Source organism: Crocodylus porosus, unplaced genomic scaffold (assembly GCF_001723895.1).
Source record: "Crocodylus porosus isolate Cpor-Errol unplaced genomic scaffold, CroPor_comp1, whole genome shotgun sequence".
Taxonomy (NCBI): Eukaryota; Metazoa; Chordata; order Crocodylia; family Crocodylidae; genus Crocodylus; species Crocodylus porosus.
Window position 1 is genome coordinate 27,946,182 of NW_017728886.1, and position 17,535 is coordinate 27,963,716.

The 17,535-nt window shown below is 39.7% G+C and overlaps 1 long non-coding RNA gene across 1 annotated transcript; it reads right to left on the reverse strand.

Moving 5' to 3' along the window:
* Positions 1 to 627: 627 nt before the first annotated feature.
* On the reverse strand, positions 628 to 16,743 carry LOC109319812. The gene is made up of 3 exons (XR_002103642.1): positions 16,733 to 16,743; positions 16,486 to 16,488; positions 628 to 893 (listed from the first exon to the last, which is right to left on the reverse strand). It is a non-coding gene; the product is annotated as an uncharacterized LOC109319812 (long non-coding RNA).
* Positions 16,744 to 17,535: the final 792 nt, after the last annotated feature.

Here is a 17,535-nt window from a genome sequence, read left to right on the forward strand (position 1 = left end):
GACTACAGTATAGTGTAAACATAACTTTTATATGCACTGAGAAACCAAAAAATTCATGCGACTCGCTTTATTGCGGTGGTCTGGAACCAAACCCGCAATATCTCCGAGGTATGCCTGTACTTTGAACCTCCCTCTAGTCTGGTTCAAAGATCAGTGTCTTCATTGCCGTACTTGAATGCATGCAGAGGCAGGAATAAAAAGTGGATGTTGAAGAGCATTGGAGCTCAGCTGCACCTGTTTCGCCCTGCTGTTGACATTAAAGGCATTTGATTCTTTGTTTTTATGAAACACGTTTTCTTACAGTTGCCTTCATATCTTGATGCAGTGAATGAACAATTTTCAGCAGTTTAGGAGGACAACCTAGTTTCTTCAGAAAAATAAAAAGGTCCTGTCTGTTGACTGTTGGCCTTCTTCAGATCCATGAAGTGGTACCCATTTTCTCTACACTTCTCTTGCAGTTGCTAGACCAAAAATATCGTATCAGTGGTGGAGCATCATGAATGAAAAATGTGTTGACTTTCAGAATAGATTATTTCACCTACACATTGCAGCCTAGGGAGCATAATGTGAATGACAACGTCTCCAACAATGTTCAACAGGAAGATACCTCTATAGTAGTCAGTCCCTTCTGTCCCCTTTGTTTTTGTATAATTGTACAAACTGAGCACCTTTGAAATCTTGTGGTACTGTTTCCTCTTTCCAGCAGAGCAATATAACTTCACAGAGCTTTTGAAGTAATTCATCGTTGGCACATGTGTAGATTTCAGCAGGCAAACGGTCATTGCCAGATGTCTTACTCCCAGGAATCAATTTAATGGCTTTCTGCAAATCTTCTAATGTAGGTTTGTTGTCCAAATCCATCATAACTTCAAAACGTGGTAATCCTTCAAGCTCTTCATGTTTGATTTATAGTATTCCATAGTGTTCAGTCCAACGCTCAAGTGTTTGTTTATCAGTGTTGACATTTCTGTTTAAGTCTTTCAGCAGAGCTGTTTTCTTCTTGACTGGATCAATTGCTTGTTTGATGCCTTTGTTCATTCCATGTCTATCACCTGCATCAGCTGCTTTTTGATGCCCTGTAGGGCTCCTACAAAGGGTTTGGAAGTGAAGCTAAGAAAGGTTCCTGGCATTTGCAGTATTTGTTACAATGACAAAGGTGCAGGGAGGTGCTTTCTGGGGCTGCTGCACACAGCAGCATGCAAAGTGCAGTGTCCTAGGCAACCATGTCCTTTGCTTGCAGTTTTGGCTCCCAGGTTGCAAGCTTCAAAGCCAACAGCTGGTAGATGCTTAATCATGACCCAGAGGTAAATAAAAGATGCACAGGGATGGATTTAAACCACAAGTAACAACTTACTAACTTGCCATTTGGGAAGGGGCACCATAAACTCACTACTCACTTAACAGGCATTTAACTATGTCAGGTGCAGGGCTCACAAGACTTGCACTGGCTGAAGAAATTTGCTTTAGCATTTCTCTGTTTCAGCTGCCTTCTGAATCCTCTCCTCTGCAATAGGAAGAGATGTTCCCAAACTGGACTGGAGCCCCCCCTCCTACCTGCGTGAGATCTACCAGCACAATCCTGAATCTCATTTATACCTGGAAGGTCAGCCTGTAAGTTTCTGTCTGCACTGGATTTCACCTGTAAATGCTTTTTGTATCCTGATGTTATGCTTCCCATTCTAGGCCTGGTTCACGTAACTGTGACTCTTGGCTGCTGTTCTTGGTTTGTTTTTTAAAACCAAAAAGTCTTCTGCCCTCTTTGGATTACTCAGTGGGGGCAAGGGGCAGAGATGGATAGACAACTCTTTCCTTCCCGACTGCCCAGAAAAGTCATTGGTTAAACCCACAGTGCCCTGGAGTGGGTGGGCTCAATATGTCACAGCCACATAAATGGAAGGTAGGGCAGTTAAGCAGCAGACAAGCTGGCTCTCAAAGCTTGTGGCAGCCTTCAACTGGAGACCGAGGAAGGCATCAAAGTGACTTGTTTAATTTCTCCCCCTGCTGGCCAGTGCCAGTCAGGGAAATCCCTCCCCCCCCTGCCCTCCACCAGGTAAATTCATAGTTGTTTCAGAGGTTTGGGGGGAAAGGGGGCTAAGTTTTATCATTTCTGTACATATACTTCTCCTCCTCCCTGGACTTTTACCCATTTCTGGGAGTGTGGGCTGATAGTCATCTCAAACATCGGGGAGTACATCTAGGGTACATCAAAGTTAGAGTACAATCTAACTAGGGGAGTACATCAAGGGCTCGGTGAGCAACTGTTCACCAGGGCACCCAAGGGGAAAACTAGAAGTAATGGTCACAAACTCCTGTAAGACCAATTCAGGCTCAACATTAGGAAAAACTTCTTCACAGTCAGGATGACCAGACTGTGGAATAAGCTCCCCCGAGGTGGTGCAATCACCTACCCTGGAAGTCTTCAAAAGGAGACTAGACCGTCATCTCACTGGGGTCACCTGACCCCCAGTTAACTTTTCTGCTTGATGCAGGAGGATGGACCTGAGATAATCTTGCAAGGGTCCTTCCAGCCTCACAATCTATGAATCCGTGCTGAGTTAGGCACTGTCCAGCATTCACCTATATAGTGCTGTACTCCATATTACTGTTTCGACCTTCTCAAATGCCATTCTGTGATCTGCACAGTGTTCTTGGCTTTGCAGTCTACTTCAGAAGCAGATTTTTGAAAAATGACTTAAACCCCTGCTCTCCTCATGGCTTGTTGGAAGTCCAGCAGCACCTTTTAGTTTTGATTTACTAGTCCTGTTGTAAAGCTTCTGTATAGCAATGACATTGATAGACTTTTAATCCTCCATATCTGCATAAATGGACAGGGGTATAGGGGTAACTAATATCAATGTCTGTGTTACTGTCAAATAATGAAGTGCATTTATGTATTTAACATATGCTATAAGCGTTGTAATAACCTAAGTAGTTCAGCTGAGACTCCAAATCAGATTATCTTCAGGATCTGTCCCCAAGTACCCTCATTCCAACTGCAGGAACTTGCCTATCATGAAATCTTGGTGAAACAAATACAACAGGAGCCCGATTCTCTCTAGAGGTTAGATCCATAAGCCCAGGAAAAGGAGGCAGCCCAAGTCCTTGAAAATTTCATGCAGCTCAAACACCAGCCCTAGCATTAGGTTACCTGGCTTGAAATACCTACGGCAATGCACAATTCATATGGATCCCAATTATTTCAGTCTTTAGGAGTGATAGTGCCTTCCTATTCTTCTGTGTCTTGTGAATAGCTCTGTAGTTGTTTCCCTACTAAAATAGCTCCTTTTCTTCCTGATCTCTTGCCACATTTCATGCTATTGAAAAGCACTTAGTTTTGGATTGCTGAACTCTTCATATCTAATGCCTTACGCTGCTTCCTATAATATGTGTATGAGACGAGTATGAAATATCAGCAGACCTCTGACATCATTTCAACTTTAAATGATCCAATACTAGGAACTTGTCCTACACTAGTTATCAAATGACTCTTAATTGTAGCAAGTGTTGTCAGTGAAAAAAAATTGTTTAAATAATGCCATAAAAGTGCCAGCACAGATGAGTAAAAACCAACAACAGGTAAAAACCCCACCTGTATTAAAATTAATGGGAAATCAATTAACTTCAGTGGGACTGCGTTTTTACCCATTATCTTACCTTGCTCCACAGAGAAAGATAAGACCCCCACCTTGCTAACATTTATGACCAGCTATTAGTGCTCAGTCCCTTTGACTATAGCAGGGCACTCACTGCACTGGGCTCAGAGCTTGGCACTAATATGACATGCAATATGAATGTAGAATGAATTGAAGTACAATGATTTATTTCTTGAAGTATTGACAAGCAAATTAAATCACACGCTCTAGTAACTGCAACTTGTAGTTACTAGATATATCATAGATGCATCTATGAACTCTTTGCCTACTGTATAATTGTAATTTTTTTTTGGTTTAGCATTGCACCCAATGTTTCATCTTTCACACATCTGAGGCCCATTGTCAACTGATCTTTTCGTCCACTTATAGGTAATTTTCCAAATGTTCTTGGAACTGAGGCAGCAATTGAACTGTACTTGAACAAACTGTTCTTTTATACTATGCTGCAGAATAATTAACATCTTTTAAAGCCCTTATAGTGCATCCAAAAGAGTGCAGCCTATATCACATTCATAACTTCTAAGGTGTTACTTACTAAGTTAATCCTTGTAAATGATCTTCTATTCTCCCTGCTTTGCTTATTTCAAACCGAGCAAATGTACTGTACAGTATTTCAACTTGTAAACCCAAGATCTTGTTTTTTAGTTATATTTTAAATAGTTCTTTCCAAACTCTCTATTTTATTGTACTCCACAGTTAAAAAGCCACCTGGATATTCCTTTTCTATTCTTTTTTCTAAACTATCCCTAAGCCTTTTTGCATGTTTTTATAATGTATAAGACAGATTCATATGACAGAGTTTCAAAAGACTTGTGCAGCTGGTAGCTTTTTCATGATTTCATTTCACAATTCTTTTGGAATGAATGTGGGTATTAAGAAGAACAATGAGTAAAATGTCAGTTGTACTAAATGGTAGTGATCTGTTTTAGAAAATATTAACACTTTTGTCACTGTGATTACATCTGTACATCATTCTGTTATACTGGAAAAACCAGTCTAACAGATGTACATTAAGTATACAAATGTGGGGTACTATCAATCTCTAATACTTGTGTGTTTTGTGACAGCTTCAAAGAGCAACAGATGAAAACACCTCCAGGTGTTCTTCAGCACCAGTATGTGGTTGAGAGTGTATCATTAGAAGTAAAAGAACAAAACATAACTAAGTGATTGAGATGCATGGATGTAATTGTGGCTTGTATAGTCTTTTACAAAATATTGTTAGATAGGAAATACTGGCACGCAGTGACAATAAAGGACATTAATATGTATAGCGCTCCTCAAGTGGATAAGTTACTTCTGGTATTCAATATAAATATCTAGGTAATCTGCCTTTTAAATTAATTCTGTTTTCAAAAAATGTTTTCAAGAAAAATAATGTGTGTCTACAGAAGGCTACTTGGGTCTGTACATTTTTAAATTAACACAAAATGGTGCTCTTCCCCCACCACTCTTCAGCCCAGGCTTTATGATGTCATGAAACTATTTGACTTTTACAAGAAACTATAGGCACAAACACAAACATTTTTCCCTGTTAAGCAGCACAAAAGCGATCGGTTGTCTGTGCAATTAAAGGACTGTGTGCTCCTTGAAAATATAACCACAGATTATCATGAACTCTGTGCATAAGGCAAGGTGGAAGCTCTGCTCTCTAGCTCCATTATTTTCCTTCTAGAAAAACATCTCTCTCACAAATCTGATATAAGTAGGCCAGCTGACAAGTATCCCAAAAGAACATAATACACTTGGAATACTGAGATTTGAACTGACATAATTTTGGCAAAAACTTATACCAGAGGTTGTATTTGTCTGAAGTTTTAAAAATAGGAGACTTTGTCATATGTGGTATTATAGGCCAGATTGAGTCATGATTGATGTAATTTGAAAGAACATATTGAGCTTAGAAAAATGACATCAGAATCAACAGAATTTAGTAAGATTTAGATGGTTCTCTGAAGCCATGTCTGCAGCCAGGGTGCAGGGAGCTCTAACAGATATTTTGTGGATGATACACAACGTGCTGCCAAACGTAATTTGAAAAGAATCCAGAAGTTACAGTTCTTTAAGATTACATTAATAAATGACCAGTACCATTTATTTTATTAAAGTTTATTTCTACTGAAATGTGTGTTTTGATCTGTTTTCAGTTTTTTTCAGATTTGCTGCAATTTATATTTTCAAGCTGAAAACCTAGCTCTTTCACCTCCTGACTTTTCCCTTGCTCATGCCACGCTCATTTACATGACAGTTTTCCAAAAAAAAGGCAGGAATGTTTTTCTTATTGCCATCAGTTTGCAAATACAGCAATATCTCTTTCCACGTACCCTTTCCTCCCCAGCTTTTGTGCTTCAGGCCCACTTGACTATATGACAGCATTTGTGGAAAGTCATTACTATAACTGATTCATGGATTTTTTTTTAGCTATGGTGTAGCAAGAGCTCTTGGTCTAAAACTGGACTTATCTGGTTGTACTACTGCTAGTGTAATAATGACTGTAATGATCAGTAATATGCTCTTACTGCAAATAAACTGACTGAAATGAAGGTAAAAAAAAGTGCTTGGATTCAACGTGTGAAGCTTAAGCCATAGACTTTGCTCGTCTTACTATATACTCCAGAGATGAGAGAAGTTGGGAAGTGTTTTGTTATTTATCTTGCATGTCTTTTGATGTTTCAACTTTAATTTCCTTTTGAGAGATTTTTTTTTTGTTTTTAGAGTTGAAGGTTAAATTTTTAATATTTTTAATTTTTAATATAATTAATGTAAGTATACCTCATAACTCTTTACTCAGTCATAATTATGTTCCTTTGAAACACATTTTTAATTTCAAGGGACACTAACTGGAAAACTATAGTTTGTAAGATAACCTTGTTTCCATTACAGTTAGAAGCAATTACAATAATGTTCATAAGTGAAAGGTATTAGTTAAAAAATCTTTTACAGTTTACTTAATGCTTCAAACATATTTTATGCATAATCAATTTTGATGCTGAAAGTAGTCAGTTCTAAGTAATTCAAGTCTATTATTCCTTTTAAAGCATTTTTGAAAATGTATTTGCTAGTTGTTACTGGCTTTTATCTTCCATTTAGATTTGTATATTGCTCCCATTAGTATAGTATATGAATGTCCAAATATCAGCTGCATTATACTCAATATGGATGATCTGTACTTAAAAAAAAAGTATGAACATGAGAAATCAATGAAAAAAGATGAACAAGGGTGAACAAAATTCTTCTCTCTCACTCCAGTATACCTGAAGTAAATCTACTTTAGCCAACAGAGTTACACTAGTGTGAACAAAAATAGAAATTTGGGGTTTTTTGTTTTCTACATAGTACACAGAAGATATGTACAAATAAACAATTATTAGACAGAAACTTATATAAAACCACCACTAATGTTGTTCTCTTATATGTGGAGAAAATAATGACTTTGTGGAGCCTGGTTGTCCCTCATGGTGTGGAAGCAATGAAACGAGATTCATGTCTCAGGAAAGATAACAAATCCCTCGCCATAAAAACATGGCCACGATTCTATGATGGAGTCCTCGCAGATAGTCCTCCATTGATGTCAACACCATTCCTTCTGGAGACAGCGTACATCCTCAGGAAAATAACTGCAGGGTTGGGCCATCTAGTAATTATTTAGTATTGTGATTTCCTTCTGTTAAATATTTTATTGCAATACTATTCATAGGACCCAATTAGTTTTAGGGTTCCATGTGATAAAGTTTGTACTAACAAAGTTGCATTTACCTTCCACTAAGAGTTTATAATCTAAAATGATAAAATGACACACAAAGTATAGAGAAAGAATTATACAAGTATATAGATCTTCTATTGTATGCAGAGCTAGCAATGGTTTCCATCATTAAGGTTGTTTGATGCCTCCCATTCTAACACCCTGTTTTCAGTTACTTACGATTTTGTCAGATGCAACTGTTTGCAGTGAGATTTTCCATGCCTGGTGTCTACCTCAAGCTTTTTTTATGCAGAGCAAAGTTTGAATAGAAGGAAGGATAAACAGTCTATAGTGGAAAGATAAACAGTGTCTGAGGCCAAACATTGAATAATGAGGATGAATTAACATATTTTACAGTTCATCAAGTGATGTCAAGATGCAGGACTGAATGGTCAGGTATAGAATGGCAAGTTTGAATATCCTAAGCATAAAGATAACAATTAAAAATCATTTTAGTTAGAGAGATTAAGATGATAAATTACATGAAATGCTGAAGGAATTATGAGGGAAGAGGGAGGAATTCCAAGAGGGAACATTTGTATCAGAGAACACAAAATTCCAAGGAAGGGCATGTAATCTGCAATTTCAAAATCAGCGGATGAGTCAAGTGTCTGAGGATGGAATCCATACAGATCAAGAGTTTTGACAAGACAACCACTGGAGATCTAAGCAAGAGCAATGTCAGCGGAGTGGAGAAAACAGGAGCCAACGCAAGGTTTTCCAGCTGCTGGAAAAGTGTTGTCAACTCAAAAGAATGAAAAAAAAAAGGAACTGAGCAGCAAAGTAGCCTACATTACATTTATTATCATACTCTTGCGTTAACTATGTTCACATGGTTAAATGTTCACAGGATCATAGGAAAGTAGGACTGGAAGGGACCTTGTGAAGTCATCTAGTCCAACCCCTTGCTCAAGGTAGGGTCATCTGTGACTAAACCATCCCAGCTAAGGGTCTAACCTGGCTGGGATTTCCAGGGATGGAGATTCCACAACTTCTCTAGGTAGCCTGTTCCAATGCGTGATCACTCTCCCAGTCAAAAGTTCCTCATAATCTACAACCTCAATTTTCTCTGCTGCAGCTTGAGGCCATTGATTCAGTTAGTATCTAACTAACCCTGCCAATGGAGAGGTGGGTAAGAACAAGCAGCATGTCAGCTCCTGGCAAAGAGAGTTTGGAGAGAGTCTGGTCAGAGACCAGGAGAGAACCTTTGGGACTCAGGACCTGGAGACCAACACAGCAATCTTTGGTGGGGTGCTCTGGGCTGTGTGGGCTGGATTTGGGGCCAAGGAACTGCTTAACCTTTTGGAGGTTGGGGGCAGGAAAACTTTGACCCAAAGGAATGCCTTTACTGAAGATACTAATTTGCTGCTTGAAACTTCAGGTTGCACTGGATTTCCTCAACAAAAGATAAAGTTTCCTCTTGTAGGAGTAGAACGAGGTGCTAGCTCCTTGAAACAAGGCCATAGAGAACCAGGGAAGGTGAGAAACCCAAAAAGCTATGGTAACCACATAGGAAGGAGCCTGGGGTCCCCCCTACTCTAGAAGCCAAGACTGCACTGGCTTTGGCGAACTGTCTCAGAGACCTGACAATGCCTCAGTAATCCCAAGCAACCCCTGGATAGCACTCTGTGACAATGGATAGGAATAACTTACTGCAGGATAAGAACAGTGGGGTAAGACCATTCATCAGCTGCTCTGTGGTAACTGCCTATGCACATGATTATACTCTGCCTTATGTGGAAACTAAACCATAGTACCTTAGCCCTCTGTGAGAAAGGGTAAAATCATTAGGACTGAATTTCCACTTTCTGCAGAGTTAGTGTGTGTACATAGGCAATCCCTGTGAAACAGCTGACTTTATACCACAGGTCATTTATTAAAATGTTCATATTTTTAGAGCATCAAATTCATCCAGCCACATGGATGAGGGTCATGGGGCTGGTCCACAAGCCAGAGCAGGCCCACAGATTGGTCCCACCCACACGCTGGAGCCAGCATGTGCCCTGACCCAGCCCCTAAATTAAACTAAATTACTATTTTATTTTACCTGTTTTCAATGAAATCTGTGTTCATGAACATAGGAGCAAAGATCAGACGGCTAATGAGGGCACAGAAGCAGAAATTACAACTGAGGAGGATACAGAACTCAAGGTGAGGGGACCAGAAAAATCACAAAAACAGAAAGAGTTGGAATATAAAGTTGCAACAGAAACAGTTGGAATACAAAGTTGAAAGCTCCTGAGCAAGTATTTTTGATAAATTAAACAAGCTGGAGGAAGGAATATCAAATGGATTGAAGAATGGCAACTCTAGTGCATGTATTTAAGAAGGGGGTGAAAAAGGCATCTGGGCACATTAATCTAACCTCAGTAGAAAGTTAGGCTTTAAACAAATTTTGAAGGGAAAAAAAATAAAGAGCCAGAGATTAATTGAAAGGGGATAAAATGCAATGTGCATTTCCTAAAATCAGATTCTGCCAGTTTAATCCAATATGCTTGGACGGAATGATTAATTTTCTAGACAGAGATAATGTGTTAGATCTAGTCTATCTGGACTTCAGTAAAGTATCTGATGCACTGCTAAATGGGAAGTGCAATCATAAGGTAGGTAAGTGGCTCTTGGGCTGTGCTGAAAAGAGAATGGCAGCATTTCTCAAAGCCCTGTTTTGGGATCAATCTCTTGCTTAATTGTTTCATCAATACGTTTCACTCAAGAAATGTGTAACCTAGAACACTGGAGCAATAGAACTGGGATAAAATTCAAGATCATGAATTTAGAAACTGCTAAAACAGATTTCTGCTGTAAAATTGAATCTCATTCATTGGATACAACAGAAGAGAGGAACCTTGGTGTACTAGCTGATTACAAAGGACTATAAGCCATGAGAAAAATCAAATGAGATCCTAGGATGCATCAGGTCAGGTAGCCCCAGTGGTTATAATGAACATGTTAATATTGTACTAGACACTAGTATGACCTGACCTGGAATACTGCATACAATTCTGAACATCCAGGTTCAAGAAAGATTAATTCGTTCTGGAACAGGTGCAGAAAAGGGTTACTAGTATGCTCAGTGAAATGGAGAGCGTATGAGCATGGACTGGAAAAGCTTGGCTTGTTTAGTCTAGCAGAATGAGCACATAGAGGGAATATGATTTCTGTCTATAAACACGTCATGGAGGTGAACACCAAGGAGGGAAAAATAATGTCAGTTCAATAACAAATTGGTATAAATTAGTTATAAATAAATTCAGGCTGGAAGTTAAAGGAAAATTCCTGACCATGGAAGCAATGAAACTTGGGAACTGCCTTCCTCTAGGCCATACTGGGGAAGAAACCTAACTGCTTTTAAGCTGAAGATTTATCAGTTAATGAATGACAGTATTATATTGTTGACTTTTATGTCAGGGACTGAGATATGATGACCCAAGCGTCCCTTCCACTTCTACATTCCTACCTCTGGTATTATTTGGTGGTTTTCCTAAAGCTTCAGATCCAAATGCATGTGCTTATGTGAGCATGTCATGTTGATGTTGTTTTGTAGATTTTAAGTCTCCAGTCTTCGCACTTGAAGGGAGAAGTTTGAAATAATGATCTAAGTGCACCTTTAAAGAATCAAAAAGTAGAAAAAAATAAGTAGCATGATTTTTCTCATCTCATGTTTTTAAGCCAATTGTGTTAGGGGTGGGACATTACACTCATGATTTTTAATACTTGTCTTTGGAGAAAAATATTAAAAAATAAGGCACACTAAGGCAAACTTGTGTTTTCAGAGGAAAAGGCCAGATGAGATTTGAGAAATCCGGATAATTAGTAAGTGTAATGCCTATGTTTCCATAATGTATGTGGATTGTTTAGTATCCCTCCAAATAGTTTGGAAAGTCACTTATCAGTCTTTCTGTATTCTACTGTTGAACCCACCAGATGCTAAAACAGAGCATATGGTTGTATGTATAAATGTGTCTGCAGGGAAAGAGAGGGAGAGAGAGAGAGAGAGATCTTTTACTCTTCGATATGGTAAAACAGAGGAACCAAACTGTGTCCGTGCACTTTCCTCATATTCTTAATTTTGTGCAAAGACAAACACTTCCAAATATCCCACCATTCCGTCCATAAAAGTAAAGAAAAAATACACAAGATATTTTGTTAGCAGATACTTCTTCAAGTGAAAACTTGAACTGCTTTATTCTCAGGTGCGACAAAGTGATTTTAAAGAATGTTATGTAACATCTATAATTCATGGGTAATATAAACATTTTCCAAAGAAGGAACCCCAATACATGTATATACCAAGTTAGGAAAAATAAATAAAATCAAGCTCTTCCTTCTGAATTACAGGCTAGTAGGATGAAGAAAGTAACAAAATGTTTATAGTTTTCTAGAAAATAGGTAGCTTCATCAGCTTAAATACGTAACATCTGGCATTCCATGATCTTAAATACTGTAATCAAATGCCAAAGAAAGGGATGATTTGTGATGAAAACAGTATTTACCTAGTATGTTTTCCATATTTTATTAGAAAACTCAGTTCTTCAGCAGTTAATCATAAGTTCATAAAACATTAAATATTTGCAAGAGTTTGTGTTATGTGAAAGGAAGAGAGCTGTTTAGTTCCACTAGTGGATATAGCTACATAGGTGTCTAGAAAAAGTTTACAAAATGTTCTAGATATTTTTTGCCCTTACTAAATGCAATTACATAGCAAAATAGGGTGAAACCCCAATCATTTTATTTGTTGATTTGAGATGTCATTTTTATTACTTTGGAATGAATCACAAGATGCTTACAATGAATTCCTGTGTCACCTTTTCCAAAGCTTCAGGAGCCAAAGCACAGCACACATGTTCCATGAACATGCCTATAAAAATTAGAAAACAATAAAAGATTAGTATTGTTTAGTATGTTTCTCTTCTTGGTTCCAAGTACCATGTCATTACAACTTGAAGCACCCCATCACACTATCCCTTTTTAAAATAAGTGTTATTTTTATTACTATTACTTTATATGTTTATGTGAAGCTTCTTAAAGAAAGAACAGAAAGTCAAAATAGTTTGAACTACAAACTAGGGGTGTATGAAATGGGCCATATTCAATTTGGATTCGGCCCGAATTGGGGCCAGTGATTCAATTTGTTGATTTGGATCACTGTCCCCGATTTGATTTGGCCAAATCTGAATCTAAAGATTCAATGCTGATTCAGAGAATCAGCGATTCAGCCATGGACACATGTGAAGGGGTCAAGGACCCGGGGGGCCGGGGCTAGGCGGAAAGTGGCAGAGTCCAGCCTAACTTCCGGGTGCGAACCCGGAAGTGGGTTCGGGAGCCTTCCCCTTCCCGGAACCCGGACAGATCCGGGTTGGGACCGGCCCGGAGGGATAAAAGGAGCCCCCCAACCCCAAACAGGAGAAGGGAGAGGCTCCGGCGGGAGCCAACGCCGGCGGTGGTGGAGCCGGCGGTGGCAGGGCCGGTGGCAGCGGGGCTGACAGCAGCGAGGCCGGCGCCGACAGCAGTGGCACCGGTGGCGGCAGAGCCGGCGGCAGCAGAGCCAGCAGCAGCAAAGCCAGTGGCAGCAGAGCCGGCGGCAGTGGATCCGGAGGGTCCTGGTAAGAGAAGCACCGATGGAAAGACTCTCCTCAGGCGGCTGCAAGCTGTTTGGCCACTCAACAGGACCCAGGATTTGGGGTGGAGGTGGAGGTAAGCCTCAACATGCCCACGGGACGCGAGTGTCAGGCGGTAGGGGTACACCGACCCCAGGGCCGCAGGAGGCAGCAGCACCCGGCCCAAGCCGGGTACCGTAAGGACTCTTACAGGGTCCTGCAGGGGGAGGATGGAACCCCACTGCGGGACTGCTGGACAGACTAAGGGGCCAAAGGTCCTCACCCGACTGGGGCCGAAGGCCATTGTGAGAGTGAGATAACCTCCGCCCCAGAGAAGCGGGCGCCTACGTTTGGGCTGACATTACATTACTTTGTTCCTTTTGACACTGTTACCTACCAGGGGCTAGCCCCTGTAGGAAGCCACCCAGAGGGCGGCTAACCCGGAGGACCGGGTGAGGGTGTAGGGGAGGAGGAGCCCTCAGGACCCCTGGACTTTAGAGCTGAGGGATCGCGTCCGGACTGCCCGCTTCCCCGGACAGGTGAACCCCCCCAAATTTCCATCAAGTCGTGGCAGGCGAGATCGGCGGAAGCGCGGTACGGACGACAGATTCCCCCTCTTCTCCAGGGGCCATCTAGGGGATACGGGGGACCAACCCCAGGTGGTCCACCCCATCCCCCAAAACACAGCTTTAAATGTTTTTTCTACATGCCTTGAGGTACCAGGTATGGCTCATGACCACTGTGATGGTGGAGCGGATAGAGCATCCCACAGGACCGCAGTGCAGTAAACCTGGAAGTGGACCAGAAGTACTTCTGGGTCACTGGGGAGTGTGCTGGGGGACCCCTGGCTCAGCAATCGGCCGTGGGAAGACTCCGGGTGCCCCTCCCCCCCCAGACCTAGGAGGCACCAGTCGCTGAGCCAGAGAGGCACGGGGGGCCCCCCCACGCACTCCCCAGTGGACCTGGAAGTGGCCCAGAAGTGCTTCTGGTCTACTTCCGGGTCTGCTGCTGAGCGTGCTGGGAAGCCCCCTGCACTTCTGTGGGATGCTCCATCTGCCCCAGCATCACATAATTCACAAGCCGCCTGGTACCTTGAGGTATGTAGACCAAACATTTAAAGCTGTGTGTATGTCTGAATCACTAAATCTTTTTTACTCTCTCTGAATCGATTCAGAGAGATTAAAGGGTCTCCCGATTTGATTCGGTTTCAGAGATTTGGCCACCAAATCGAACCGAATTTCCACCGAATGGAATTGAGGGCCGAAGCTTTTCATAGCCCTACTACAAACAGTTGCTTAACAGTCAGATGATAAAATTATTCTTTTTCCTCAAGATGCTGTTTAACCTTTTCATCATTAACTCGTTAAATTTCATGATTTATTTTACTTTGAATTGAATTAACATTTGTTTAGAATCTGGACAGCTAAATCCTTTCACAAAGACGACTACTGAGCTGATTGGATATTTTTCTGTCACACTGCCAAACCATACAGTAACTGTGCTGAGGACACTGATGGAAGAAAGTTTCTTTGCACAAAGTAATTCCATACAGGAATCACTATCGATTATAAAGAGGATACTTTATGGGTAGTGGTAAATTATGAGGTTTTTCTGGAAAGGGAGAGATTTGATTTATGTGGACTTTGTCACATGTAAGTTGAACACCTAATTTAACTGTCAGTATGATGCATCTTATTTATACCACAGATCTATGCATAGATGTGATTATAGTAAAATGTTTAATTATAGCTGGTTGTAGTACCTCAGTTTTGTATTTTTGCTCAGGTTGTCAATTAAATTTCTGAAGTTACACACAATTACAGTTGTCTGATACTTATTTGAAGGCCAGTTCCATTCATTTTGCACATACACCTCTCTCAAAATTTTTGAGGGGAAAAAGAAAGGCAAAATTCACCAGCCCTTACTTATACAAATAACCTCTATACATATTTCAGTTCGACCCAGGGTATTTCTACACAACACAATAAAGCGCAATGTAGAAGTACCCAAGGTATCCAGGGTATTAGAAACAATCTAGCCACACAGCACTTAATAAAGCAGAAGACGGTGGGATCAAAATAAAACATCTGACATCATAAAAATCAACTGCTTAAAATAGCTCATATTTTTATATTATATCAACAAACTTCTGTTTAGAAATGACTGCAGGGCAGGCATATACTGAAATATGAAAGTTAAGTTAGGCAAATGCAATTCCAACCAATAATAAACTGGTTCAGGTCCAGTGTAACACTGAAACGATATATATTTTCCAGCTAAGCTAACAGGGTTCACCAAGATCACAAGAAAGCTGAAATGTTAAACAGTAATCTAGAAATAAACCATTCTCTTTTATTACTGAGTCTTGAGCATTAAGCACAACTGTAGTTTGTTGTTTCACAGGAATTTTTTGGAAGAGTTGGAACAGATTAGTAAAATGAAGGCACTCTCAATTTTCTGCCTCTCACCTCATCTCAATGGATCAGTGTCTTCCACCACTGAAATCAACAACACACTTCTACTGATACAAAATGGGAGCAGGAACAAGGCCTTCTTGGAGACAGCATAGCTTATGTGTGATTGCCTGTAGAAACAGCATCCTCGCTCACCCTGGATAACTTATGTCAAACTACAGCAAGCAGTCTTTTGGCATCATAACTTAGAATAAAATAAGTGGCTTACTGGACATCCAGCAATAGATGTTAGGGTGTCAATCTTCAGTTCTGCTAAAAACTCTAAATAAAGAAAAAGGGAACTGTTAGATTTAGCACTTTCAAAAAATAAATAAACACCAAATCTCAGATAGCCTCAGATTCTTTAGCACAAGTAGAGGGGTACTAAATTTCAACTAAAATGCTTAATTTAAAAAGTTATTACCAGAAAAGGAAATGGAAAAAATTAGAGGAATAAATGTACCCATATGGAAGTCTCTAATATCCATGGCACAGACCTTGAGAATAATACCAGAAAATTGGCTGAATTTACTGTATCAGAATGTACACTATGCAGGAGGACACGTATATGTAACACACAGTTCTTCTTTTCTGAAACAACAAAAATAATTTTGATTAAAAGGCATTTTCTTTCCCTAACTGATTTCCTAATTTAGATGAATATGGAATCGGCTATAATCCCCATTTTCAACAATATTTCTCTGACAGTATATATTTCTCATCCAAGTTGAGTTAAGATTTCAGTAGCATGAAATATATTCTTTGGCCTTGAAAAAACACTACTTTTTGTTTTGTTCCTCTTAACCGCTGACATAATATGATTGCTATAGAGCAGATTCCTAAGATAACTGTAATTATTTTTCTACTAGGTGATGGATTAACATTCAACCTAGATATATCCAGCTTTTGCCTCATACTAATTTTATAGCATATTGCTGTAGTTTGAATCCTGTTGCTTTTTATGTGTATTGTTTTCTACCCTAACATTAATTCCACATTCTTCTGTATTATGTTACAGTACCACCATAAAGGATACAAACAGTCTCTTCCACATTCACATTTGCTCCAAGACTTGCAAGTCTCTGCTTTAAGGACAAGCTGCCTAGAAGGAAAGGAAAAAAAGCAGGCCTATGTCTTTCTTTCTTTTTTTTCTTTCTTTTCTTTCCCCCCCTTTTATCATATATATGGAAAGGAAGTCTTGGAACAGTTTTTAAAATTCCCCCTTTCTTTTTGCACTAAAAATCCAGGGCCAGTCTAAACTGGAAGATATTCTGGTGACTGGTTAACCAGTGAAACTGGGATATCCCAAGAGGATAGAAAACTGAGTTTTTGAAGGAAAGGAAAAATTTAACTTAATTTTTAAAGGTGTTTAAAGGTGTTTAGTTTTTTGTTTTTCTTAACATCTTTTTAATACTTAACAGTTTAAGAAAACTAAGTATTCATTAAACATTCAAGACTCTTACTCATTCTGCTCATGCAGTAAATCTGGTTAATTTGTTAATCCACAATAGAAGATAATTCTGTAAAATGGAAAGGCTGATCATCTTGTTGAGAGTCAAGAAAAGCTGCAGAATATCCAATCATTTGTGAATATTAGCTGGTTTGACAGGTACTATAGAGGACATAGCACATTATCTTTTTAAGCCAGCTAATTACCAGGAGCAAAATTCATTGTGATTTACTTTGTGTGTACATTTGAAAATGTCTTTGCTTCAACAGGTGATAAATTAGAAAATGTATTTTGTGTATAACAACTGGGATGCTGGCAGTGATTCCATGCACTTAGACCATAATATGAGTTGTTATTCCAGTGACTAATAAGCCAGATTTCATTATAGTTAAGGTGAAGCTCATATTACTTTTCACTGAGAGTTCTCAAACATCTTCTAAGAAAATCCAGGAATGGTTAGACTTAAAATCATAGAAAAGTAGTGCTGGAAGGGACCTCACCACTTCATCTAGTTTAGCCCCCATACTCAAGCCAGAATCATCCCTGACTAAACCATCCAAGCCAAGGAGCTAGCTAACCTGCTCTTGAAAGCTTCCAAGCATGGAGATTCTACGACTTCTCTGTTGGCCTGTTCCTATGT